Source organism: Taeniopygia guttata, chromosome 4A, assembly GCF_048771995.1.
Source record: "Taeniopygia guttata chromosome 4A, bTaeGut7.mat, whole genome shotgun sequence".
Classification (NCBI taxonomy): Eukaryota; Metazoa; Chordata; class Aves; order Passeriformes; family Estrildidae; genus Taeniopygia; species Taeniopygia guttata.
This window is the reverse complement of record NC_133029.1, coordinates 5,606,242-5,633,506: the sequence shown is the minus strand read 5'-3', so window position 1 is coordinate 5,633,506 and position 27,265 is coordinate 5,606,242. Positions and strand designations below refer to the sequence as shown.

General features: G+C 53.0%; 1 long non-coding RNA gene across 3 annotated transcripts; it reads right to left on the bottom strand.

The window, feature by feature from the left end:
* Nucleotides 1–193: 193 nt before the first annotated feature.
* Nucleotides 194–27,254, bottom strand: LOC140684135 (uncharacterized). Of its 3 annotated transcripts, XR_012055882.1 has the most exons (4): nt 27,120–27,222; nt 18,330–18,372; nt 1,897–1,946; nt 194–457 (listed from the first exon to the last, which is right to left on the bottom strand). It is a non-coding gene; the product is annotated as an uncharacterized lncRNA (long non-coding RNA). The 3 variants fall into 3 exon arrangements; XR_012055884.1 differs by lacking the exon at nt 18,330–18,372 and having other exon boundaries at nt 27,120–27,254; XR_012055883.1 differs by lacking the exons at nt 18,330–18,372; nt 27,120–27,222 and adding an exon at nt 7,183–7,619.
* Nucleotides 27,255–27,265: the final 11 nt, after the last annotated feature.

Sequence of the window (27,265 nt, the reverse complement as noted above, 5' to 3'; positions counted from 1 at the left end):
AGCCCAGGAGCTTCTCCAGAGGAAGGAAGAGGAGATTTAGATTATGGAAACATTGAAAGGAGGCGGTGCTGTAAGCAAAGAGGGTTGGTGGTTGTTGTTATCACTGCGCCCAGAGATAAGCCAGGAGTGGGGACAGGGCTTCCAAACAAATGCAAGGAGAGCCAGAGTCACTCCTGGAGAAGTTTATTGTGGGAATAAACACAGTGGGCAAGGGCAGGAGGGAGGGAAATATGGCTGGACTGGGAGCAGGGAATGGCGGTGGGGCAGCTCCACCACATCCCCCCCATGGAGCCAGGGATGGGCTCCCCACCACAGGCTTTGTCCTGGATTTGCAGCCAAGAGGGATAAGGGGGGAAGGAATCATGTCCATGAGCCCGAGCTCCACATCCAGCCCTGAGGAGAGCTTGGGTTGCCTCTTTAAACCTCCGCTCAGGCCCCAGTAGATTTCTCAGTGTCCCTTCAAAACAAAAACAAATTTACTGCAGAAAATACTACGACGAAAGGTTTTGACTTTTCCAGGGATTTTTTTCCCCCCTTAATTTTTTTTCCAGTCCCCCCTATTCATCCAATTTGGCACTAAGTCCCTGCTAGCTGTGCTTGTCCCCAGAGCAATTTGTGGGAAATAACCCACTGTCCCCCCTCGCTCCCCAGCCTGGCCATGCCAACTTCCATTGTGCTGACAATTGATTCCAGGTGGCTTTTCCTCCTTTTTCTTCCTCAGCATATGAAAATGCCTGTACAAAATAAATCTTGGTGACTGGGATGGAGAAACCACCTCTCAGAGCTGTGCTGGCCAGCAGAGCCAAGAGCATTCCCTGGAGTGCTGAGGAGCAGGACAGATTGATGGGAACCTTCCGAAATCCATTAGCTCCAAAACAAACTCTGGGAGATTGACAAGTCCTGCTCAGGACTGGGAGAGTCGGATGCTGGAAGCTGGAACTGGAGCACAATGGAAAGACAATTCCAGAGATCCCCCCTGCCTAATCCTGGGGAGCAGGCGCAGGAATCCCCAGCAGGGACACCCCAAGCTGGGAACAGTCACGAGTTATTTTAAAAGCAGTGTCACTCCATAACTCCCTGATCCTAAGTGCAGGTGCTGGACCTGTGCTGATCCCAAAAACCTGAGGGACAAAGAACACTTTGACCCAGCAATTCCTGGCTCAGGCTCTGCACACGAGTGACTTTTAATTCCATTTGTGCTCTGGGGCTGGCCCTGAGATATTCCAAGGAATATCTGTAATGGTTTAAAGGCATTACAAGGTGCTGGAAGTTAAAATGGGAAATGTCTTAATTTTGGCTGGGGATCTTAAAAATACAAGGAAGGGCTTATGTGGGACTCCAGTGTGGAATGGGAAATCTGCTGCCTAAAAAACAGCCAAAAATGGGCTCAGCAGAGGTGGAACGGAATGGCTTTTACTGGGAAAAGATCCTTTCTTTGTCATTCCAGAGGGAAATGTCAATGCCACCATGGAAATATATACAGGAATTTATAGCAAGGAGTTATTTGGCAAGTTGTATCACTCGATGGTCAGTGGTCAGGATAATGGCTGCAAAATTCAATTGGAAAAGGGGATGGGAGAGGCACCTGCGTGGTGGGAAATGCTGAGACCCAACCTGTTCTCCTGAAATAGCGAGGAGAGTAAAGATCCTTCACTTCAGGGGCTGATGGGAATCAGGAAGGGCAGAATTTCTCCATGGAAAGGCTGGCCAGGCTTTGGCAGGGGCTACCTGGGGAGGTTTGGAGTCCCCATCCCTGGAGGTGTCCAAGGAATGCCGGGACGTGGCACTCAGTGCTCTGGGCTGGTGACAAGGTGGGGATCAGGCACAGGTTAGAGTGAATGACCTTGGAGGGCATTTCCAACCTCAGTGATTTTGGGATTCTGGGATTTCACTGACCTGGGCATCTTGAGAGTCCTTCTGCATGGTTTCTCCTCCTACCCCACCTCCTGCAGAAAGAGAGAATACATCCACAGGGATGGAGGAGTTCATGGAGAGCCCTAATCCCACTCCTGATGTTCCCAACCCAGTCTGGCCATGCAGCCAGGAATGGTGATTACCCTGAGCTGACATTTATCTGGAATTTTCTGGCTCATGAACAGTAAATCAGTCATTGCTGGGAGCATGACCCATCCTGGGAGGACAGCTGGGAGGGAATCTGCTGGAGACTGAGGGAGAAAGAGAAGAAAATGGTCAAATTCCACCCTTTTTTTGAAAGGGTAATAGTGCCAGCTGGGACCTGGGGTCACCCCAACATGACTCCAACAGCCCCTCCAGGCTCCCTGGGTCACAGGAGGTGGGAGCAGGAATCCCTCCTCATGCTGAGTCTTTATCAGCACTTAATTAAAACCTGACAAGAAGATTAACACACAGAGGGCAGTTTTAATTAACTTAAAATTGAGTTCCATTTCCCAATTGGTCACAGGGCACAGCCACCTGCAGGTCCCATTTCAACTCCAAACTGAAATGGGGAGGCGGGAAGGGGAGAGGGAGGATCCAAACCTCTCCAGAACCTCCTGCTGCTCTGCCCTGCCAGTGATCATCCTCCTCTCCCCCAGATTCCTGGATGGGTATCCAGGTGCCAGTGGTCACTGCTCCCTTTGGGCCCATTGGAGAAACTTAAAGATGATTTATTTTCCAACTGCATTTATTAATTTGAGCTTAATTTACTGAAACTCTGTTCCTGAGGACTCATAAAGCCAGTTCTGCACTTTTTCCCGTGGGAAAAGAATGGGACAATGTCTAGGAGTAGGGTCCTGGATAACTGGGGCTTAATGCTGGAAGGACATGTGTATCCATCCATCCCTCCATCCATCCATCCATCCATCCATCCATCCATCCATCCATCCTTCCATCCATCATCCATCCATCCATCCATCCATCCATCCATCCATCCATCCATCCATCCATCCCTCCATCCATCATCCATCCATCCATCCATCCATTCATCCCTCTATCCATCATCCATCCATCCATCCATCCATCCATCCATCCATCCATCATCCATCCATCCATCCATCCATCCATCCATCCATCCATCCATCTATCCATCATCCATCCATCCATCCATCCATCCATCCATCCATCCCTCCATCCATCCATCATCCATCCATCCATCCATCCATCCCTCCATCCATCCATCCATCCATCCATCCATCCATCCATCCATCCATCCATCATCCATCCCTCCATCCATCCATCCATCCATCCATCCATCCATCCATCCATCCATCCATCCATCCATCCATCTCATGCTGCTGTTCAGGGATGGAGGAAGGGAAGGCATCCATCAAAACCATCCCTGTCCCATTTCTCCTGCCTGTTCCAGCAAACACCTGGAGCAGGATGCTTCTCCCTAGGACAGGCACATGGAAGGGAGTCCAGCTCCAACATAAAACGGGGGGAAGGAAGGCAGGGAGAGAAAAGATGTAGGAACTGGGAATACTGCCCTTCCCTGCTTGCTTCCACTGCTTTCACTTAAGTGCCATGGAATGATGGGTCCCAAATCTGGGAGATGCCAGGAGCCTGGACCATCTCCTGTCAGAGCTGCACCTTCACCTGCCTCACCTCTGGATGATGGCAGGGAGGGACCAGCTAAAAACACCTCTGAGTGTCCTTTGGCTCCAGGTTCCTGCTGCAGGGGGCAGCTGGGTCACTGGGAATCCCTGCACACCCAGTGCAGGGGCACAGGGACACCTGGGACACGGGAACTGCCCAAAGCACCCCCCTGCCCCTCCAACCCTCCTGTCAGGAGCAGTCCCCACACACCAGCCCAGGGTTATTGAGGACTTTCTCCTCCCATTGTTTGTGCTGTGTCCCCTCTGTGCCTCTTCCCACTGATTTCCTGACAACCTTGGGAGGAACAATGCAGCCACCGAGTATTTTTTCCTCTGGATTTTTACAGTTGAGGAGGGACAAGGCATGAAGGTGCCCTGCTCTAGTTCCAGCTCCCAGGGGCACAGCTCTGAAGAGTCACAGAGCTGCCAGGTTCATCCACAGGGTTCATCCAGAACTGCTGATTCCAATGGGAAGAGCAAGGCTTGTTTGGATTTCATCCATTTCTTTGGAGCATATTCCTTATGAGGTGAGGATGAGGTAGCTCAGCTCCAGTGGGATAATCTCATCCATGCTGCAGAGCTCTCCAAAGGCAGACAATCCCTTTGTCTCCCTGTACCTTTGTTTTTTTGCTGCCTTTATATTTTGTGATGCTCTGAATTCAGCTGGATGTGATTTAATAACCTGCTGTAGTTTTCCAGGGAGAGGTTTGGTTGGGGAAGAAAGAGGAAACGTCCTCCCAGCATCCTTACAGATGAGGAGAGCTGGACATCAGGAGCTGGATTGGTTGAGCCTTGTGAGTCCCTTCCAGCTCAGGAAGGGACTCTTTTATCACATATTCTGTGATAAAAGAGATGGGCCTGGGTGGAGGAGCAGAGGGAGGGAAGGAGCTTTCCATGAGGCAGCTGATTCCTCCACCCCCTCCATGAGGCAGCTCCTCCATCCCCTCGAGAGCAGGGACTGCGGGAGCAGTGGCACCGATCCCAAAACTCCCTTTCCAGCTGTTTTCCTTCCTGGCAGGCAGCAAGGGGAAGTCAGGCAGCACCAGCCATCCTCCCTTTGACTTCCCTGTTGAAATTCCCAGCAGAGGAGGGAAACTCCCCATCCAATGCTGTGTCCTGGGGCATAACCAGCCCCTTTCCCCTCCTCCTCCACTTGAGCACTCACTGGCACAGGGCTGTGACTGACACCAGCCCCTGTCACCTCTACCCTATGCCCTAAATCCTTTCATCATCCTTGGGAACCTCCCATCCCCAGCCCATGGCCACAAGGAGCGGAAGGACGGGAGGCCATGGGAGGTGGACAAGCATTTAAAGAGTTTAATGGACAGAAACAGCCCATCCCGAGTAGGGGTCCCAACCTCTCGGAATATTTCAGAGGGAAAAGAGAGCCAGCCCCTCCTCCCCCACCTTGTTCCAATCTGGTGTAGGGTTTAAAGGAGGCTCCCCATAGCGAGGAGCTTCAAAGCCTCTGCAGCCCCTCCCTCCGAGTGTCCTCCTGCTTCAGTTCCACCCTCCGCATTTCAGGGCCTTTCATCCTTCCTCTTCTTCATCCTCATCATTAGGAGGTCCCTTCCCCCCTCCCGCCCACTCCCACCCTTGCTGGAGACTGCCTTTGGTCAGGAGCCCAATGGGAACCAGCTGTCAGGCAGAGCTGGGATATCCTGGAGAAAACAGCTTGGAAATGCCTCCCCCCTGCTTCCCCCTCCATGGCAAAGACAAAACTCCTGCTGCAGAATGGCCCTGCAGATGGAAAAGGCATCCTGCAGGCCCTGACCTGCGTGGGTCCCCCGCTGGCGGGGTACCAGGAGCTCCTGACTCCCTTTGGAATCACCAGCCCATCCTGTTTGTCCTCCTCCTGCCAGCAGGACCCTCCTGACCCCGCAGCAGGAGCTCAGAGCCCTTGTGCCGGAGCATTCTGTGTTAATCCTCCTTTCTGGACTCCTTGCACCTCGCTCCAGCATTGTTCCTCTGAGATGTTCCTGCCCTTGCCGGCCTGGGGGTGGTTGTTGTTTAAACAGCAGCAGCCACACAAGCTGCTGCCTGTCCTGCCTTTCCAGGGTGGTCTGTAATTGCTTCCTGTCCTCTCCAGCAACTGCCTTCATTTGTTTGAGTCTCTGCCTAATCTCAGGACTGGGGGAGTTGGGAATGAGAGAACCTTGGTCCAGGCTCAGGGGTGTTTCCCTGAGCTGGGATGAGCTGAGCCAGTTTCGGAGCTCCTGGTAAAGTCACAGTTCCACAGCCAGGAGAAAAGGCTGAATTTAACTTAAAATAACCCGGGCAAGCCAAAGCCTGGCCTCAGCAAAGCCAGAGCCCTGGTTTAGCGCTGCGGTGAGACCACGGGCTCTGTGGTCCTTGGATGTGGTGGCTGGAGCCCAGGTGTGTCCTGGTACGACCAGGAGTGGAAAAAGCAATGGGGGAATGGGAGAGAAATGAAATGTTATTCCTCAGACTTCAGCGCTCCGCTGCTCTCGGTTGTGTTACGGCCGGGGCTGTGCTTGGCGTGGATTTTGTCCAAGGCGGTTCGCGCACATCCCGCTGGTTTCCCAGCGTGCTGATTCCCTGTCTCTGCGCTGGCCTCTGAGCTCCCATTATCCTGGAGCAGGAAAAGGGATGCTGGGGGCCAGCCCTGAGCAAAGCTGAGCTGTTCGACAGGCTCCAGACCAAACACTCCCACTTTGTGCTTTCCCCCTCGCTCAACAAAGCCAAAGTTCGCCTTATGTTGAAATGGGACATGCTGTGGATAATGGCCACTTCCAACAGCAGTTTCCTCATGGATAAACTAAAGCTTTTAAAGGAAAATGCTCCAGAGGGTGTTTTCAGAAATAAGAAACATCTTCCAGCACTAACCTGCATGGTTTGTCTGGAGAAGGAAACTGGATGGGCTTTTTCCTGGGGTCTGGTTTGTGACCGAGGCAAGAGGACAGGGGTGAGTGGAACAAGTTGCAGGAATAACCTGTCTTCCAACCCTGGCATGCTCCTGGCTGTGCCACCTCCCCCTCCACTCCAGCTGTGCCTCTCAGATGGCTCCCAGTGCCCCATGGCACCAATCTGTGACGTGTCCTTGTCCGAAGGGTCACTCAGTGCTAGGGACCCCCAGGACAGACAGCCTGGAGTTAAAGCAGCCGTGAAACCAAAGACAGAACAGGCCCATTCCCACCCTGAACTCCTGTAAATGCTTCCCTGAATGGCTTTTCAAGCTGTTGCTGGTTCAGGAGCCTCTCACACACACATTGCACACCTCTGTGCCTGCTCTGGATGTGCAGGACGTGGCGTGGCACGGATTGGGATCTCTCGGCCTCCTGGCTCATTGGGACTGCCTAGACAGGATGTGCTAGTTTTTATTTCCTCTGTGTCTGCACATCCTTTAAATGAATGTATGGACACTCCAAGAGGGGATGGCTGTTTAAAGCCCCTGGCTGCACACAGCCCCTGGCAGGGGCTCTTCCAAACACTTCCAACACATCCCGTGGGTGCAGCTGCCTTGGGGATGCATTGGGGATGGCCTTTCCCATGCCAGAGCCAGGAGAAATTCCCTGGGCCAGTCTGGCTGGGCTTCACCTTGCAGGGCTGTATTCAGCTCTGAGGCGCATTTTTACCCTTTATGAGGTGCCCAGGGTGCAACACTCACTCTGCTGCAGCATCTCCAGCGCAGCCTGAATCCCTCCTCTGCTTCCAGCTGTAGGATCCTGCTCCAACAGCTCTAAGCTCTGCCGGCTCTCTCTCCTTTCCTGCCATCTTCATGCTTCCAGCAGCTCAGGCCCCTCCTGCAGAGCTCCAGGTCTGTCCCTGCACAGGGAACACGGACCAGCCAGGATGACACAATCTCCACATGGGCTGTTACCAATGATGCACAACCGAGAAACAAAGCAGGAGCCTCTGCTGGGTGTCCCCACCATGAAGTCTTGGAATTTAACATGTTCCCAGCTCCATCCCAGCTCTGCTTCTGCTCAGTTTTCTGCTTTCTGGCACCAAGTAGCACCAATATCCCTTCAGTTTCCTCTTATCTGCACCCTCGCTCCTTCCCTGATTGCACTCAGCCTTTAACAGAGCTCTGTTCTCTTTCCTGGCCTCTCCTGCTTCCCTCACAATCCTGGCTGTCCAGAGCTATCTGTTCCCAGAGAGAAAACTCTGTGCTGGGATGTGCCAAGCAGGGAGGAGCTGGGCTTGGAGGAGAGCTCTCCAGCAGTGGAGTGCAGCTGGGCCGCCGGGGACAATGGGAATGACCATGGGAATTCCTGCTGCCCTTGTCCGGATCACCTGGGTGTGACCTCAGCTCCGTGTTCTGGGTGGAGCTCAGCACTCAGTGCCAGCCCTTCCCCTCACAGATGTCCCCATCTGCTGTGGCACGACCAGGACAATGCCCCTCAGGGACAAAGGAAGGGGAAGCTGCAGCCCTGGGTTGAGGGGAAAGCCAGAACATTCCTGACAGACAAGGGCCACGTTGCTTTTCTTCTCACCGTGGTTCTCTGGCTGCCAGGAATGCTGCAGGCTGGCTTGGAGCGTTGTCCCAAAGGGCTCCAGCCCTGCCAAGCCTTTGACGTTGGTGGTCAAGGAATTAACGTGGACTTTCTGAACCAACAGAGAGCCAGAATCTGATGGGTACCAGAAAGAGATGGGGGAGAGAAAAACAATCCTGGTTCTGATTACCTGGCTTCAAACCCATGGCAATAAACCCAAATTTGGGAAGCAATTAGAAGGGAAGAAGAAGAGCAAGAAGGAAAAGGGGGAATGAAAGAGTCGCCTGGCGGTCTCAAGGCAGCCTTTCAAGGATCAGCATCTGGATGAAAGCCAACATATCAGCTCTAATCTTTGGCTTTTTGTTGGACTTAACAAGGACTTTAAAATGAATCCAGTCGCAACTGACGGGCCCCATATGGATCCTGGTTTGAAATCCCCTTTCCAGCTCAGAATCAAATAGGCTGGGACCACAGAGAGCTGGACAGGAGATTTCAAAGGGAAAACCAAAGGCAGGAGCACAGACGTGGCCTCCCACCTGCACATGGTGCCCACTCCCACCCAGGGCTGGGCGTGAGGGTCGGTGTCAGCACAGAGTCACGGCACACAAGTGGCTTTGTGGCTCCACAGAGGGGCTGTCTGTGACCATGACGATACGACAGGGACAGTTCCCTTGATGCCACTCAGCTTCCCAACCTCCCAGACTCGCCGTGCCTTCAATTCCACCTGCATCTGGAGATTGCCTTCATTTGCTGCCTTTTCTTTCAAACCTACATAAGTGTACAGCTATTTGCCTTCACATCTAAAAAACAATTAAAACCCCATCCTCGCTGCTCCTGCTCCGAGGCTGGCGCATCTCATCTCCCTAAGCTGCACCAGGATTCGAGAACAAAGGCATCTGACCTGTAGCCATGGCAACCCTCAAATTCTACACCTTTGCCTTTTGTACCAAGTTGCCCCTCCCTGCTCTGTGCACACACAGGTCTGTGCACGCTCCTGTTTCCTGCACGCTCGCACGTGTGTGTGTAACTCGCATCACAGAGAGGTGTAAAAATGCTGTTCCTGATTCTTTCAAGCGCTCCTGCCTTTTCCTCACATGCCAAATGAATTCCCACTCCTCCCTCGGTGGCATTTGCCTCTCAGGTGCCAGCAGGGTTAAGTAAAAATCCACTGCTGGCCGCAAGGTAGCACTTGGTTCAAGGGAGAGAGGCAAATGTTGAGAGCCGAGGGAAGCAGGAGTGCAATGAGGGATTATTGGATAACACTTGGCATGCCAGGGCTGGGACAGCTGCCCTCTGCCTTTTCCTGGCCACTGCCACAATCCAAAAGGGCAGCCACCTCCTGAATCCATCCATCAGCACGAGGGGTGAGGCACCAGGTCCCTGAGGAAAGGAGCACCAACAAACACCCCAATAGATGATCGTGATCGTTCCAAAGGGAAGTGCTGGCACTGCTGGGTCATGTTTTTAGCACCTGGCTGCTGCTGGGTCATGTTTTTAGCACCTGGCTGCTGCTGTCATCACACCTGCAGTAGCTCTTCTTTGCACAGGGCTTGTCCTGTGCCAGCCACGAGTGCAGCTGTGGATCTGCCCTCCTTCTGAGGGGCAGCACCCTCTCTGTTCTCTGTGACCAGGAACAGGACCCAAGGAACACCTGGATCAGTGGCAGGGAAGGGTAAGGTTGGATTTTAGGGAAGGGTTCTTCCCCCAGTGGGTGGTGGGACACTGAACAGGCTTCCAGGGAATGGCCTCACCCTCTGGCATGATCCCGCTCCAGTCCCCACAGCAGGGCCATCCACGCATATTCCTGTTGGATTCTCATCCCTTCCCAGGATGCTTTTCCCTCTGTGGCCAAGCACAGAATCCAAGCATTCTGTGTGAGTTCAGACTGAAATGGTGCCTGTATTCCCTGGGAATACTCCCCACTTCTCATCTTATCCACCCAGGAATGACTGAGAACGATTCCACCCTCCAGGCTCTCCTCACTTGCACCCCCAGGGCGCCAACTCAAGGCACCCCTGAACTTTCCTTCAGGATTTTATATCTCAGAAGATGCTTGAGGGATTTGGGCCTGCAGTTCAAATTCCTTGGCCTCCGGAATCAAAGCTTCCAAGCTGTTTGACACATGGGATGAAAGGGGAAGTTGGGAACACAAAATAAAAGGCCCAGCACACCCCAGTTGCTCTCCTCAGCTGAGAAGCTTTGGACACGCCAGGAGAACAGAGGAGCTGTCTTCTCCCTGCCCTCTGCTCCATGACCCGGATTCCTCCACCCCTCCAGCCTCCTCCTCTCCATAGGGAGCAGGTCCGGAGTGAGGAGCATTCCAAACACCCCGCTGGTGCCATGTTTATCCAGCGTGTCCTCCTCACTGAGCTGCTCCAAACTAGTGCCAGAAGAAAAAAAAAAAAAAAAGAAAGAGGGGAAAACAAAGAGAGGGAAGAAATTAACAGCTCAGGCTTTTTGGCCAGAAAACAGCATTTCTTGTTTGTTTTTCTAGAAAAAAAAAGAGGAATCCTGCCAGAAATCCTGAGTTTTCAGAGTTAAAGGTGTATCTTGATCGGGAACTGCATATGGTGTTTATTCCCTTTTCCTAATTAAATAAAACCCACAAGGCCTGACGCTTTTGGTGGGAATAATGCTTTCTTTATCACTGCTCTGGGTCAGAAAAGGAGCAGGATCCATAGGCTTGAATTCCAAAATCCAGGAGCAAACAATAGAGATGCTCATTTATAGACCCTGAAGTTGTGCTGTGGGGCCTGAGCTTGTCTCCTTTTGGCTGTTGTCTTCCTCTGAAATCCCAGTCCCCAGAGGATGCTGAAGTTGCTGCTCCCAGTGCTCCAAAGGCAGCACCAGGCACGACAAGAGGCGTCTCCTCAGACACTTCAACAAACTGGGATAGCACAAGGATCGCTGGAGCCCTTCTGGGTGTGAAACAGCCACGGCTTTCCAGGAAGCACAGGAAAACTGCTGCTGTGCCAACAAACCCATGGACAACATCCACGGCTCCCAGTGCTCACCATTGTTAGGGACTCAGAAGGATTTTTCCCCAAAGAAAATCCCTCAGACCACCATTATTTCCATTATCAGCCTCTTATGGTTCCCTCATTTAGGACGCAAACCACTCCAGACACAAGAGATGGAGGTGCCACTTTTTGCAGCATCTATGGGAGTTTAGAGCTTCTGAGCAACTGTCCAAGCCAAATTCCCACACCACATTGCCAAAAATACTTTGGAGTGTGTCTCACTGATGTGAAACATTTCTCTGGATTGTTTCCTCCCAACATCTCCATTTTGTGTTGCCAAATGAGGAAGGAACAGAGTGCAGAGACCCTAATTTCCTCCCCGGGGTTGGAGAGGGGCCACTCTCCAGGAAACACAGCTCGGGTTCATCCACGGAGCGGGAGGAGGATCATCCACACCCTGAGAACATTCCCCATGGCTGAGACCAAGGGAAGCTGCTCCTGAAGTGCCATGGGGTAGATGCAAGGGAACACCTGGAGCTGTGTGAGGGCAGGTTCAGGTTGGATTTTAGGAAAAGTTCTTCCTCCAAAGGGTGTTTGGCATTGACCAGGCTCCCCAGGGAATGGTCATAGCCCCAGCACTGCCAGAGCTCCAGGAGCATTTGGACAACACTCCCAGGGATGCACAGTGTGGGATTGCTGGGGTGTCTGGGCAGGGCCAGCAGTTGGACTGGTTGATCCTGGTGGTCTCCTTGCCAGGAGATTCCATGGCTCTATGACCCCATGAGCCCTGCTGGGATGGTTCCAGAGAGCGTCACAGTCCGAAGGCCAGTGCCATGTGTCCGTTCCTCCCTCGCCTTTCCCAGGCAGTGAACCAGACAGTTGTCCCAGTGATTTACCCTGGGATCATCTGTTCCCTGCTTTCTTTCCCTCCCGATTCTCAGTCAGGCACGACAAGGGTTAATTAATTGCAGGGTGTGGAGGAGCAGGGCAGGAGGGAGTACCCAGCTCCTGTCACCCTGTCACACAGGAAGGAGTCCTGACTCCCAGGATGATCCCCGCTGGCAGTGCAGGTCAGGCTGCGCTTTCCCCTGCAGATCTGGGGGTGGGAATCCAAGTGCCAAGCTGGATTATGTCGTTAAGCAAAGGGCTGGGAGTGCCAGACAGAGCCAGCCAAGGAGTGGGAAGATGTTAGGGAAGCTTCTCCCAGCTGTCCCCAGTCCTGCATTCCTGTCCCTCGACACACCCTCCCCACATCTAATCCTCAGCATCCACAAAGTTCTCTTCACCTTTCCCTGGGCCAGAGCAGCCCGTCCCCATTTTCTGGCTTGGCTGTGTCCCTGGAACGTGTTTCTGTGTCTCCTGCCATCCTGCAGCCCCTTCCCACTCTGCCCACTGGAGCTGTTACTGGGACAGTGGGACGGACATGCAGCAACACAAAGCTCCTGTCCAATGTCACCCACTTTTCCACACAATTTCACACAGGGTTTTTCCCATTCCTTGTGTGTTAAAGGACCTTTTTCCAGAAAATTTCTGGGTCCATTAATTCCAGAGGCAGGATACCAACCAGTGGGATGAACAACTTCATCCCTAGGGGCTCCATTTGATTTGCTATGCCTTGGCAGAGGAAGGCCAACCTCATCTGCCCCCTATTACCCACACCAAAACCATGTGTGAGCTTTTCTTCACTTTATAGGAGCCAAGCAGCTTGGAAAGGGATTTGGAGTTTTATTCATTCACAATATTTCCCCTTCATAATTATCCATGGAATTGCACCACACCAGGCCTTGAACTGATGTATATTTTCTCTTCTAATGGACTTGTAGCACATCCCTGAAATTCAAATCCCTGCTCCTGGACTGAAGTTTGCCTCCCTTCATCCCCTTGGATCTGAAGTTTTCTTCCTGCTGCTGACTCCACCACAATTCCCTGGGCGGGAACTGCTGCTTCCCCTTTGTCCTTGCCAGTGTTTGGGGCTGGGAACAAACCTCCCATTTGTTGTAAGCACAATATCCTGGAATATAAGGGGAATGTGGATGTCTGAGCAAGATCAGATCTCTCTCTTGCAGTATCCTGGCATCAGAGGCATTCCCAGGAACACTGGGCAGTGACAGGAGCAGCAGTAGAGCTGCTGGTCCTTCTCCACCAGGGAAGGCGCCTCCAAAAGAATGTAATTTATCCAGTCTGAGCATTTCTCTGGGAATGGGGCAGTTTAGGTGGCAGCAGTCCGCCCCCAGGTTCAGGTGTCACTCCAGCCTCTGGAGTGTGCCAAGGAATGCTGCATCCAGCACGCATCAACCTTGGTGTCTTTACAAGGCACTTCCTTGGATGTTTTACCCTGCTCCACATCCTCCCTTCCCACATGAGACACAGAGTACCCCAGATCATCCTCTTCCGCAGTGAGACATGACAATGGGTGACAATGGTTGGGTTGCTGGAGTTTAAAAAGTACATTTGTTCTCCCTCCCTGCCCAGAATTGTGAGGGAAAGCAGGAAAGTCCAGAAAATAGCTGAGAAAAACCCGTTAACAGCAAGATTTGCCAAATAAGTGAGCGCATCCAGTGGCCTGGAAAATGAGCCGGCGAGTGATGGAAGAGCCCTTTCCCAGTTCTGCACACTCAAGGAAACATTTAATACATCTGGAAGGAAAAATCTGCCTTGGCTCCTGCTGCCGGCGTAAATATTTGTGTTCGCAAGTGTTGGCAAATATTTGAGCCATCGACATTGTTTAACCAAGAGCTTTGTCTCGCAGAGTCCCTCTCCCTGCTCAGGCTCCCTTGGAATCACATCAGCCAGTGGAATCCTCCTGGTGTTTATGAAGGATGGGATCAGATCCTTTCCCTTTGTGAATTAAAGACCAGGCAGGAGCTTATGGAGGTGACCAACAAAGGGTGTCAGAAGTGCTGACAAAGGTCGTGCCCCACATCCGATTGCTCTTGGCACGGATTCCTTTGGGAGATGGGGAATTGGGCCTGGATTTGCAGGCACACAGCCATGCAAATGAAGGATTTTTCTTGCCTCTACAGTAATTCCTAAGCTTTTATTTGCCATATTCCACGGAAAGGGACAGAGGAAAGACAATTTGCCTCGCAGCATGGCTGTGGTTGTGCAGGTCAGATATGGGAAGAAAAAAAACTCTGTAAAAAACTCCTGGACAAGAGTTTGATGCCTCGACAGCTTCTGAGGGAAGAGAAGCAGAAGCAAAGTGCAAGGACAGCAGGAATTGGTAGCCTGGGAATGGAGAAGAGGGGCCTTGACCTCTGGAGCAGGACTGTGACCACAGCTTGGATGCCTCCAGCTCTGCCCATGGAATTGGTCCCATGCTTGGCTTTCATCTTCCTTCAAGGACAAGTTGTGGACTTCCCATTCCTGGATATGTCCAAGATCAGGTTGCACAGGGCTTGGAGAAACCTGGGATAACAGAAGGTGACTCTGCCCATGGCAGGGGATGGACTGGATGGGATTTAATGTCTCTTCTGACCCAAACCATTCTGGAGTCCCTGATTATGCTCCATAAACACTCCATGCTAACTCAGACATGGACCTTGCTAACATTGCCCTGAAGCTGATGGAGAGAATTCCCAGCTGTAATCCCAGCTCAGCAGTGGATGGCAACTTCTAAATCCATGACAGCTGTTTCTGCAGTGACTTTGTGACTTGGCTCAGGGACCTGTCCCCCTTGTGCCCACAGTCAGTGACAGCATCGCTGAGAAATTGTCCCACTGACAAACAATTAGCAAGAAAGTCCTAAAAATTTCCAGAGCCCTCCAGCTCCTCAATTTTCTTGAGGAGCTTGAGGGCTGCCTTAAAATGCCTTCAAAGTCTTTTGTGCTTCAGCCTGGGTCTAGAGAACACACTAAAGATGTTGAACTGGAAAAAAGAATTGCAAGCATATCCTGACAGAGCCAAACAAAAATTGCCATTTCACCAGATGAGAGTCAGCACGGGGGAATCCCAGAGGAGTAAGGCTGGAGTGAGCAGCCCTGAAAACACCTCAGCCTCACCCTGCTGAGAACCACAGCAAGGGTGGCTTTAAAGGATGAGGGTGACTTTAAAGGACGAGGACCACACCTGGATTTTTCAGTCATAGAATATAGAGAGCAATAGAGGAGAACGCTCCAGGATCTTCCAGCTGTTTATTCAGTGGAAGATGATCCAGCAAAAAGCCCTCACCTGCACTTCTGGGTGCTCTCCTGGAGCAGTGCTGTGCCAGGTAAGGCAGCAGGGCCAGCACAGGAGCTGCTGTCCCCTGCACTGGCTGGCAGCTCCCTCCCACTTGCTGCATTGACCTCTAAATAAACAAACCTCTGCAAAGGCCTTTCCTAACCCAGCTGAGTCCAAACACAGCCCACATTGCTCTGGTTGTGAACCCGAGTGCAGGACACACTCCTGGGAATGAGCTTGCTGTGTTTTCCCTTTGATTCCAACCTCTTGGGAAGATTAAGCAGCGTCACAGCAGGTTAATGCTGAGTGACCTCCGTGCCTCCAAACAGTATTGCCTTGCAAATAACGCTGACATTTCCATATTCCTGCCTTGCCCAAGGGTGCAGCAGCCACGTTCCAGGTGCTGCACAGGGAAGGAAGTTGTGCAGGGATGGGAAAGGGCTGGCATCCAGCACCAAGGGCTGGAAGAAGGTGGGGAGCTCCCTAAAGGAGCTAAAATCCATCCTCCTGTGCCAGGCTCCAGGGAACAGAGGTCTCCCTCACCTCCTGTGAAAGAGAGCAGGGTCCCAGCTCGTTTCCTGGGCCAGGTCTGGAGGATGAGCCTCTCACCCGAGTTTTGTGTCCCAGCTCACAGCTGAGTGGCCTGAAAGGGGCTCTGTGTGCCTGGCTGGAAGGTGATGCCACCAGCAGCTGGTGGCAATGGAGAGACTTCCCAGGGGAGCATTGGCACTGCTGAAGCTCCTGAGCAGGAGCCCAAGGACAGAGAACGGAATTCCAGCTCTTTCCTCAGCCCATAAATCCTGCAGTGCTGTGACTTTTCTAGGAATGATGCCTCAGGGAGGGTTTGTGTGGTCCAGAAAAAGAAAAGCAACTCAAACCATGCTCGAAACTCCCAAAGTCTGCTCGTCAGCATCCCATAGGCCCAGATCCCAGATCTCTGGGATCTGGGATAGGAGCTGGGAGAGATGCTCCCTGCTTGGAGAGAGGGTTTACAGGGGTTCCTCGGGCCTGGCATCAGCTGGGACACATGTCCCCAAATCTGGTTGTGATCTCCCTGTGGAGAGGCCCGTGACAGTCACAGGCACTGCCAAGGCTGGGAAGGGACTCTCGGGAGCACAGGAAGGCTCCTGGCTGCCTGGCATCCTGCAGAATCCCAGAATCATCAAAGCTGCAAGAGACCCTCAGCATCACCAAGTCCAACCACCAGCCCAGCCCCACAACCAGCACCCCTGAAACCTGGCCCCAGACACCTCTTGGTGACTGCCAGAGACAGTGACTCCACCACCTCCCTGGGCAATTTATTCCAAGGCCTGGCCACTCTTCCAGTGAAAACATTTTTCCAAAGATCCAATCAGAATCTCCCCCCTGTGACTTGAGGCTGTTTTCCTTTCTCACCTGGGACATGGCAGAAGCAATTGACCCCACCTTGCTACAATCCCCTTCCAGGTGCTTGTGGAGAGCACTGAGGTCCCCCTGACACTGTGAGCCCCCCCAGAGCCCCAGCCCAGGCTGGGACCCCAGAGCCAGGTGAATTTGCCTTGTTGTAGGTGTGGGGTCACAGAGAAGGAGCCTTCCCTGAGCGTACCAAGCACGGTGAGGTTTCTGCAGGACACAAAGTGTGGGAATCCAGGGCTTCCCTCTGGCTGCCCTGGCAGGTCTGGGACCCTGGCTGGGGTCAGGAACCCCCCTGGACAGAGCCCCCAGAGACACTGTCTGTGATCTCTGTCCATGGAAAAGAGTTTTCAATCTTACAGGATGAATTACAAGCTCTGTTTGATATGAGTAATAATTAAGTGTGGCATGGGTGCAAAAGTAAAATTTTAGGATTCTAGATGAGGGGTCCAAAGGGGACAAGATGGAGGAATTGGGTGTGTCTTGTCCTTTTTCTCCTTCTTCATGCCCTCCATGTTTCACTGTGGTGTTGGCATTTTTCTGTTGGTTTAGGCTGGGGACACACTGTCCAACGTAGGTGACAGATATTGGCACGTTATTGTAAATCCAGCACAGGTAGTTTCTGGTATTTAATGTTTGTACCATCCCACTGAGGGCAGAGCCCCACACGCTGCCCTGCAGGACAGAGCTGCGGCAGGGCAGCAGAACATGTTAGAGATAAACAGAATAAACAACCTTGAAACCAGCACAGACAAATTATGGCTTCTGCTTTGGCAGCGGGGCTGACACACAGAGACTTTCTACAATCTCAGAATCACCAATACCCACAGATTCTGACAACAAAGGAGAGCTGGAGCTGTTTGGGCTGGGAGGAGGCTCTGGAAACACCTCCCGTGGGAGATGGGGAGACCTGGCCACCCACAGCCCGGGCTTGCCAGGAATCCAGGCTTCCATCTGGCCAAAGCTGTGCCAGAAGTGTCGCTCCCATCTCCAGCAGGTCACCACCCCTTTCCCTGCATCTCCCTCCTCCTCTGCTCGCCCTGGAACCAGCTGAGTTTTTTCACAACCAGGAAACAATCAAACAACCTCTTGAGCTGCTCCTCCTCCTGCCAGCACGGCCATCTCCCCAGCTAAGGATGCTGTGAGTATTCCCAAGGCCTGATGCTGTTCCGTGCTGTTATTCCAGCCTCCCGGTGGGGAAAACCCTCCTGGCTGCAAATACCTGCGTTTCGTTAAGTAAATAATCACACACGATAAAATATCCAGCGGCTGCTGGGGTGGAGGAGGGGGGAGCAGGAATGCAGGCGTGGGGATGAGGTGCTGGCAGTCCCAGGATGCTCCAGCAGGTAACTGGGAATGCTGGCACCACTGGAGAGGAATTAATGAAAAGCTTTTAGGGGGATCTGTGGGGGGAGTGTTCCGTTTGTTCAGAAAGAGCAGAGCTGGGAAATGCATCCACCACAACTCACCCGGCCTCCTTGGGAAAGGCTTGGAAGCTGCCCGGCTGTTCCAGGCTCCCAGGGGACAGAGGAAGAGGAAGGTGGGTGATCCTGGTGGAGGGAGAGCTGTTCCCAAAGCTCTGGGGGACCTTCTGTGCCCCTCTGGGTGTTGGGACCTTCAGAAACGCTGTGAAGGGAACCCAGCTCTTGTGGGACTCCACTCTGCCCCTTTTCCAGGGCCACTGAGGAAGTTTCTGCTGGAGCCAGGCTGTGATCCTGAGTGTCCTGGCTTGCTGCCTGCTCCAGCCATGAGCCCGTGGTGCTGCTGCCTCCCTGCAAAGTCCTTTCCAGCTTTTTATGGCTCACCTGCTTGGGAGACTCCACACGTTCAGAGCCGAGGCTTAAAAACCTGTGGAGAGAAGGGAGGAAGGGAAAAGGGGAAAGAGGAGTTCAGCCAGGAGTGAAATACTCAGGAGGTGTTGGAGCCTTGGGCTGGGCCTCATCAAGGTTATCCAGGTCCATCCCAGCCTATGGAAAGGCAGCTGGGGGGGTTTGCCCGTGCCAGGATCACAGGGAGGGAGGTGTGGGGTAACCTGTGGGACTCTTGGGAAGGCCAGGAGGAGTGGAGTGGGATCAGGAAAGGCTCGTGCCAGGCACATGTGGGCCTGATGGACAGCTCAGAGCTGCGCCTTGGATTGTGAGCTGGAGGTGGAAGCAGGGCTGAGAGGCTCCTGGAGTCATTTCTCAGTCATTTATTCATCTGTAATTGCCTGTCTGCCTGTCTCGGAGCTAATGACTGGCTGGGAAGATTTGCAGTTGGGTTTGCAGGAGGTAATTACATCCCAATCTCGCTGGATGACTGTGCCTCCAATGAAGATAAACTCCTTGGAGTGGGGCTGCACATGGCAGGGATCAGTTGTATTCCAGAGCCCAGGCATGGCAGGGCAGATAAGGAATGTTTGTGCTGCTGCTTCTTTATCTGCTGACCTATTAAAAGCTTTTCTGTCTGAAGGGAGTGAGGAGCCACCAAGGGGGTTAATCCCATAGCTCCTCACTCCTGATGGATGCGATTCCAGCCTCCTGGTGAGACTTGATCACTGACTTGGGGTTCTCTGGGTGCTCCTGCTCCTTTTTTTAGGCAGGGCTGGGTTGGTTTTTCAGCTGCCCCGAGCTGAGCTCCAGGTCAGGCTCCAGCAAAAGGAGAATACACAGCCAGGGAAATTCCAGCTGATGCCTGGGAATGAAGCCCTGTCTGGGGGGGCAGGGAAGGGACAGGAGTGGGTCAAGGCTGATGTTTGGATAAACCCTCTTTCCTCTTCAGGAGCCCTTTGCTCATTCCAGCACTGCACAAGAAGTTTCTCTCTGTCCCTGTCCCCTCCTTAAAGCATCACTCGAGTGCATCATTTGCCACCAGCTTTGTCACGTGAGGACACTTCTGGCGCATTGGAGGGTCTCGTGCAGTCCCAGCCCTGCTGTGGGTCCTGGCAGTGCCTCAGGAGTGCTGGCTGTGCCGTGGGGACACCCCAGGGGACAGGAGGAGACGCCTTTGCTCTCCTCAGGCCTTTCCTGGTGTGTGACTTCAAACGTTGGCCCAGCTCAGAGGAGGAGCCAAAGCTCTGAGGACACCTGTGGAATATTGGATGGCCTCGTACAGTCCCGGTCCTGCTGCAGGTCCTGGCTGTGCCGTGGGGACATCCCAGGGGACAGGAGGAGCAGCCTTCACTCTCCTCAGGCCTCTCCTGGTGTGTGACTTTAAAGCCCCAGCCCCGCTTGGCGCGCGAGCCAAAGCTCTGAGCTCATCCCTGTCCCAGGGAGCTGCTAAACCCCCTCAAATCTTTCTTGTTCAGCAGCACTTCATATAAATCCCATAATGTGCGGATCGCTCCGGCTGCCAGCGGCTCTGGGGCCGGGGGGGGGGATGCTGGGGGGGATTATTGCAGTCCCTGCTGCATTCCCAGGGGATCCCGGGGAACCACAGGCTGCCAGCGGATGTCTGTGGGGTGGAGGCACGCTGGGACCCCCGGGAATCAGCTGGCAGAGGGGATGCACCGGGGATGGATTAACAGCACATTAGGGCAGAGGCTCAGGGCTGCCTTACTCAAATCCCCCCTGGAACGCCGGGATTCCTGCCTTCCATCCCGGGATTCCTGCCGTCCATCCCGGCATCCTTCAGCCGTGGAGCATCACTGAGGGCTCAGGGCACTGCACAGCCCTTCCCAAATCAGGGCAGGGATTTCCTGCCCTGAACCCAACAGCTCTGCCCCATGCTGCAGGTGCTGGCTGTGGATGTGGCCAAAGGAACTTTTGGGAATGACTGGAACCTGCTGCTGGAGGAGCTGCAGCCACACAGGAGCAGCCTTTGGGCACAATGGCCTGCCTGCTTTTCCCCTTCTCCCAGGAAATCCCAGCCCACCAGGCTTCCAGGAGCAGCATGATCCCAATTCCCCCCTTCCTGCTGTGCCAGGGAGTTGGTCCTGGTGGCCAAGGAATGATTTTAATCTGATTTTTCTCTCTCCAGAACTAATCATCTGGAATTGGTGACAAAACTGGCCCTGGGGGGAGGCCTTTTGTCCCTGAGGGCCACTGGATCCGTGCTGGAGTCATGACCTGATTATTGGAAGTGACTGAGAAATGCATATTCCGAAATGGAATATTGGAACCATCAGTAGAATCCTTCTTCCCACCAGGGAAAATAAAAAAAATCTGGAAGTTTGTGCTCAAAATGAGAGATTTCTGGCTGCAGAAGTCACCTTTGCCATGGAATTCTGGGCTTAAATCTGGGACAGTCACATCCCATTCCCCTCAGTCCCTGGGTTTGCACAGGTCAAGTCCCAAATCCTTCGGGAATTTCATGTGGAGAGTTTTGCAATGGGAAGAACTCATTGTTGACACCTGCTTGGATGCAGATTGGCAGAACTTTGAATCCGGTTCAGAATTCCAGGAATGGATTGTGTTGGAGTGGAAAAGAACAGGAGGAAAAGGGAAACTGCTTCTGTGATGCCACTCAAATACATCCCTGGCATTCAGGCATTGGGATCAGCCTGGCTACAAGGGATTAAGAAAATCATAATGATATTTTTGCTTCCCAGAAAACAGAGTTTCATCCAAAATAAAACCTTTGCAAAAAGAGGAAAAAAAAAAAAAAAAAAAAAGGAAGATAAATATAGCCCAGTGAATCGGCACAGCAGGAAAATTCCGAACTGGTCATGGAACGAGCGTCAGCATTCCCTGTTTGTGAGTTCCTCACTCAAAGTGGGTTTTGTTACAATACTGGAATGAAATAAAGTCACTGTGAAAAGTTGCTTTTTAAAAGCTCTTTGCATCACTGGTATAAAGCAAAATCCAGACTCTGGGAGTTTTCTGGATCTTTGTGGGTTTGGGAGAATGACAGCAAGACCAGAAATCCCAGAGAAAATGTGAGTTTTCCTGCCTGAGAAGGCAGTGGATATTAGGCCAGTCCATCTCCTTTCGTTTCTTGAGTTATTCCTGTATTTCCCCTATTCTTTGGGCAGGTGAGACAGTGAGGGAGGTTCCTGCTCCTCACAGCACCGTGGGAATTGAGCCTTAATTCCTTCCAGGCAACCCCTGCCTGCTCCAGCCACACAGCCTCCCGATGGCAAAGCCAGTCCTGAGCCTCACTCTAACATAAACCCAAGCCTGGCACTTGAGATTAAACTCAGCTTGGAGATTCTGCCTCCTGTACCTGCACAAAGCTTCCATTCCAAGGGAGCTGCTCCCATGTTGGGATGGGCAGGGAATGGAGAAGAGGCAGAAAATCAAGCTATTTTCTTGTTCTTCTACAAGATTTTATTGCTCTTTTTGACGTGATCCTCTTCATTATTTTCTTTTCCTTAGGGGAATGTTGTTCATTTGTTGATGATCTGACCTGGAAAGGGTGAGGATGATGCAGAGGTTTTGGCCTCACTGACCTGTTGGATGCTGTTGGTGCCTCAGCTCCCACAGATCCGCAGTGTCCGGTCCCATGGAGGCAGCACAGGGAGCAGGGGGTGGCACAGGAGGCTGTGGGAAGCTTTAATTACCCCAATTGTCCCCAGTGCCTGAGTTCCTAATTGCTAATAAATGTTCCTGCTGAGTAGCTTTTATTTTTCCAGGGCGATGGAATAACAGGGAAAATATGTGAAAGCCTCTGGATTTCTAGAGTGTGTTTTTCTTTCATTTATATTTCCCTAATTATGCTGTCATGGGCTGCTGAAAATTGGACCCCCTCCCTTCTTCCCTTCCCAAAAATGACCAAATAAACAGAGCAGTGACAACCTAGCTGGGATAAAGGAAGGGGTGGTTCTGTGTCCTACTGCATCCAGCCCCAGAGCTCGCAGCTGCTGCCTCTGCCCTAGAATCCTGGGATTGTGGAATCACCGTGGTGATGTGGGCTGGGATCTTCAGTGGATGTGCTCTGGGACAGGGCAGAGGGCATCCCTTTCCAGGGGGATGTGGATGAGGTGAAGCTCAGGTGGAGGGTGGCAAGCTAGGCCCTCTCCTCTCCTCTCCTCTCCTCTCCTCTCCTCTCCTCTCCTCTCCTCTCCTCTCCTCTCCTCTCCTCTCCTCTCCTCTCCTCTCCTCTCCTCTCCTCTCCTCTCCTCTCCTCTCCTCTCCTCTCCTCTCCTCTCCTCTCCTCTCCTCTCCTCTCCTCTCCTCTCCTCTCCTCTCCTCTCCTCTCCTCTCCTCTCCTCTCCTCTCCTCTCCTCTCCTCTCCTCTCCTCTCCTCTCCTCTCCTCTCCTCTCCTCTCCTCTCCTCTCCTCTCCTCTCCTCTCCTCTCCTCTCCTCTCCTCTCCTCTCCTCTCCTCTCCTCTCCTCTCCTCTCCTCTCCTCTCCTCTCCTCTCCTCTCCTCTCCTCTCCTCTCCTCTCCTCTCCTCTCCTCTCCTCTCCTCTCCTCTCCTCTCCTCTCCCTCTCCTTCCCTTGCCTTTTCTCTCACTTCTTCCCTCTCCTCTTCCCTCTCCTTTAGGACCAACTCTTGCCCTGGAAAAGCGCTTCCCCTCCAATCCTGGGGTACTGTCAGCACACCCCGAGCTGCTCTGCACGTTTTAAATAACATTTCACTGAGCTGAGTGTGCGGTACAGAAACCACAAGTGTGAGGATCCCACAGTCCATAAATATAAAGGAGTGTACAGAGAGAGAGGAGACTGCAGAGGGGGAGCACAACCAGCAGTGGGATCACACCTCAAATCCAGTGTATTGCAATCCATGTAAACCACAAAGTGCAAAGGAGGCACCATAAACACAAATTGGGCAGCACAGAGCTCCGGGAAGCCTTTTCCAGGTTTTTGGTGTGCCAGGAGCTGAGACAGGAGATGGCTTTAGGTCTCCAAAACTCCTGGCTCTTTTTCCCACGTGCAGAAGGCCTGGCACTGGATTGGGTTACTAAAGCGTTCCAGCCCCATTCCCACTCACAGAAATCTCTGCTTCTCTGAAAAATCCAAACCACTTCATTTCATTTCTCCTCTTCCCTTCCCCCTCCTCTGGCTGGGCTCTGCCACTGCCCAGGTGGGTTTGTAGCCCATTAGCCAAGGTGCCAAGGGTACAGAGGCAAATTTCACAAGGCAAATTCCTAATGAGCCAGGACTGGTGGTGCCAGGAACCTCCCAGGGCTCCTGGAGCTCTGCTGTGCTCAGGACAGGGTGACAGAACCACAGCCTGCCACTCAGGGGACCCTGTGACCCCCCCCGGCACAGGTTCCCAGAGAAGCTGTGGCTGCCCCATGCCTGGAAAGGTCCAAGGCCAGGCTGGACAGAGCTTGGAGCAACCTGGGATTGTGGAAGATCTCCCTGCCCATGACAGGAATGGGACTGGATGGGATTTAAGATCACTTCCAACCCAATCCACTCCATGATATTCAGGCCCAAACAGCTTCTGTGACCTCATCCCTCTCCTTGCCCTCCTCCTCTCCCATCCTCTCCCCTGTGGCCTCCACGATCCTCTCTGGGAAGGTGCTGTGCAGATTTTCCTGCAGAGCTATTAAGTTCTCGCAGTTTCCCTGTGGATCCTATTAGCCAAAGAATTTGCTCCTTTTCCAGAGCTCTTTTTTTACTCTTTTAAATGAAAACACTTCAAAATATGTCTATGTACACCTTGGCTTGGAGATGGAATTTCAGAGCTGAAGCCGTGCACGCACATTTCTGCCTCTTTCTGCCTCAAACATTTTCTTATATGCACAAATGTATGAAAAACCCATTAGAGAATTGAATTCCTGCAGTGCACTGGGTTCCCTGAGCAGGCTGCAGCTCTTTCCCAGCTCCAGGAGTCTGGCTTCCTGCTGATCCTGCCATCCCTGACACTTCTCCCCAGTCCTGGGTGTGCAGCCCTGCCTGGCACTGCTGCTGCCCCAGCTGAGGGGCCAAAGAGCCCGGGGGGTAAAGCATGGACAGGTTTGTTCCCATGGCTCCAGCCTGTGTGGGGGCTTACAGAGAGGTTGGATGAGCTCCATGCAGATCCCATCACGTGCCCAGTGCTGAGATCCGCTCTGTCTCATCATCGTCGGATCCCAGGGTCATTTGGGATGGAAGGGACATTAAAGCTCAGCTCATTCCACCCCCTGCCACGGGCAAGGATATCTTCCACTAGCTCAGGTTGCCCCAAGCCCTGTCCAGCTTGGCCTTGGATGCTTCCAGGGATCATGGGGTAGTTCCAAGGCCTCCCCACCCTCACAGGGCAGAATTCCTTCCCAATATCCCATCTAACCCTTCCCTCTGGCATTGGGAAGCCGCTCCCTCCTACACCCCCATGTGTCATTAACCCATCTCTCTCCATCCCAAGTCCTTCCTCCCACCACAGCCCATGGATGTCCCCATCCCTCATGTCCCTTCCCGAGGCTCCATGGATGGGGCTGTGCCTGCGGGCTGCTGCCTGTCCCCAAGAAAGCTCTGCCTGGTGCCTCACAAAGCTCCCTTTGAGCCCCGAGGGGCAGCGGGGGGAGGCCCCTGTGGCTGCAGAAGGACTTTGTGGCGGTGCCAGGAATCTCATTACAGCCCCTGACTGCCGGCCTTGCCAGGATGGTCCCCAAACAGGCACCCGGACACCGCAGGCTTGGAGCTGAGGGGATGGAGGAGACCTCGGAAGGTCCCAGGATCCCAAAGCTGTCTGCTCAGGAACCCACTGCAGGGTTTGTGCAGGCAGACCCCGCTCATCCCCAACTCTCCCTCAGTCTCTCCGTCTGGATTGAAGGAATTTCCACCCGGCCAAGCGCTGGAGTGTGGAATTGCCCACTAAGGGTTAATGTCGGGGCCAGGCAGAGAATCCATCTCCATTTCAATGCTTCGTTAAGAGTTTTGTGGTGAAACAGAGCAAAGCCATCCAAGTTTGGTGACAATTTTCCCACAGTCATCCGCGGCTCTGATTCATTTTCAGCCCCAGATTGGAGTGGTAATAGCCCGACCACAGAACATTTCCTGGGGATTAATCACGGCTGGGAAAGGGCTGCAGCTCCGAACTGCGCTCCAGGTGCCCCCAGATTGTCCTTCTGTGTCAGGAATTAGCGGCTGCTGAGGTCACTCCCGCTCTGCCGCCGCTGGTGCAATTACAACCCAATTCCTGCTAATTACCGGCAGGTTCAGACATCAAGGGGCCGGGAGCTCCCAGCAAAGCCCAGCTCCTGCCCCGTCATTCCCGGCCAGCCGCTGCTTCCAGGGCATTGGCAGGCATGGAGATCCATGGGGAATATCTGAGGGGCTTCCCTGAGGTCCCTCTGTGTGCTCTGGGGCACCTGGGATCTCAGGTGATGGAGGGATGGATGGATGGATGGATGGATGGATGGATGGATGGATGGATGGATGGATGGATGGATGGATGGATGGATGGATGGATGGATGGATGGATGGATGGATGGATGATGGATGGATGGATCACACTTCTTTCTTCCCAAAGCCTGCAGACCATCCCCAGGATTCTGACACCCCACTTTCCTTCCAGGGAGTGAGTCAAGCCTGGAAAAGCAAATCCCAGGACATCATTCAAGCAAAAGCCTTTTTTCCATGCACAATCAAGAAATTCCTGGTCAGGGCCGATGTGGGAAGGGCTGGTTCCAAGGGTGACTCCTGGTCGCCACTCTGGATGTGGGGCCCCGTTTTCCACTGTTTCTCCAGCTCAGGGAAATATTCATCCAGGTTCCACCCAGTTCCTAATGGGAAGAGCAGCCTCTGGCATGGGAGCTGCCCACCACTCCTCGCTGGGAACTGCAGGCACCTCCCCACCCTTGGGGTGCTCTGAGGCCATGGGGAAAGGACGGGTTCTCTACTCCACCTTTTCTGCCTCCAGCTACCTGGAACAGGAAAAATATCCCGGGAAAGGGACCCCACAGGGTGATCCTGAGCTACTTTGGACTCATTTTAGAAACACAAATGCCAGGGGGAAAAGAGAATTTGTGCCTGTCCCAGCTGAGCACCAGCACTGGCATCAGTACCAGAACCAGCAGTAGAATCAACACCAAAAGCAGAACCAGCACCAGAACTGAGATCAGGTCTGGCACCAATGCCAGCACCAGAACTAGCACCAGCACCAGCATCAGAATCAGCACCAGCACCAGCACCAGAACTAGCACCAGCACCAGCACCAGCACCAGCACCAGAAGCAGCCCCAGCTCCAGCCCTGCTCCATGGCCACAGCTGGCTCTGGCTGTGGGTGCCACCGCTGTCCCCATTCCCCTGCCACATGTCTGCCACTGGCTGCTAGATGCAGCCAAGTTTCCGAGCCTGGCTCTGCCAAGGAGCTGGAGAAGGGGGAGCCGGCACATCCCCCCTTCCCCAGCCTCCAGCCCTGCCTGGGCACCGTGGCTGCACAGCGAGGAGGTTTTGGGCTCCAGTCGCTGTTTGCTGCCGTGTTTTGTACAATAATTAAGCACCTGCCTTTTGAAGGCTCCTTCTCATTGCTGGGAACATTCCCCAGTGCTGTGTCCCCCTTTAATTTCCTCTGGCAGTGCTGCCTCCCATCACCCTTCCCATTTCCACGGCATCGCAGCACACCGGTACCTGCATCCACCTCTTGTGCCGGAGCTTTGAAGTTGAAATTCCATCTCCCTGCATGAGCAAATCTTTGATTTCTGATTAAAGCTGTCAAAGAAACAGTTTCCTGCCTGCTGAAAATTCAGATTTCAAATAAAATAAAAAGACAAAAATCTGCATTGGGCTAAAACATAAAAATACCTTTTCCATGGAGCTAAGAAAGGAAAACAGCGTCAGCACAGGTTGGTCCCAGCGTTTTATCTCGGCTGCAGCCTTTGCTTTCCCTCCTTCCACTTCTTTTGTTATGATTGGCATATTTTTGGAAATATGAGCCCCTGTTAAGTGAG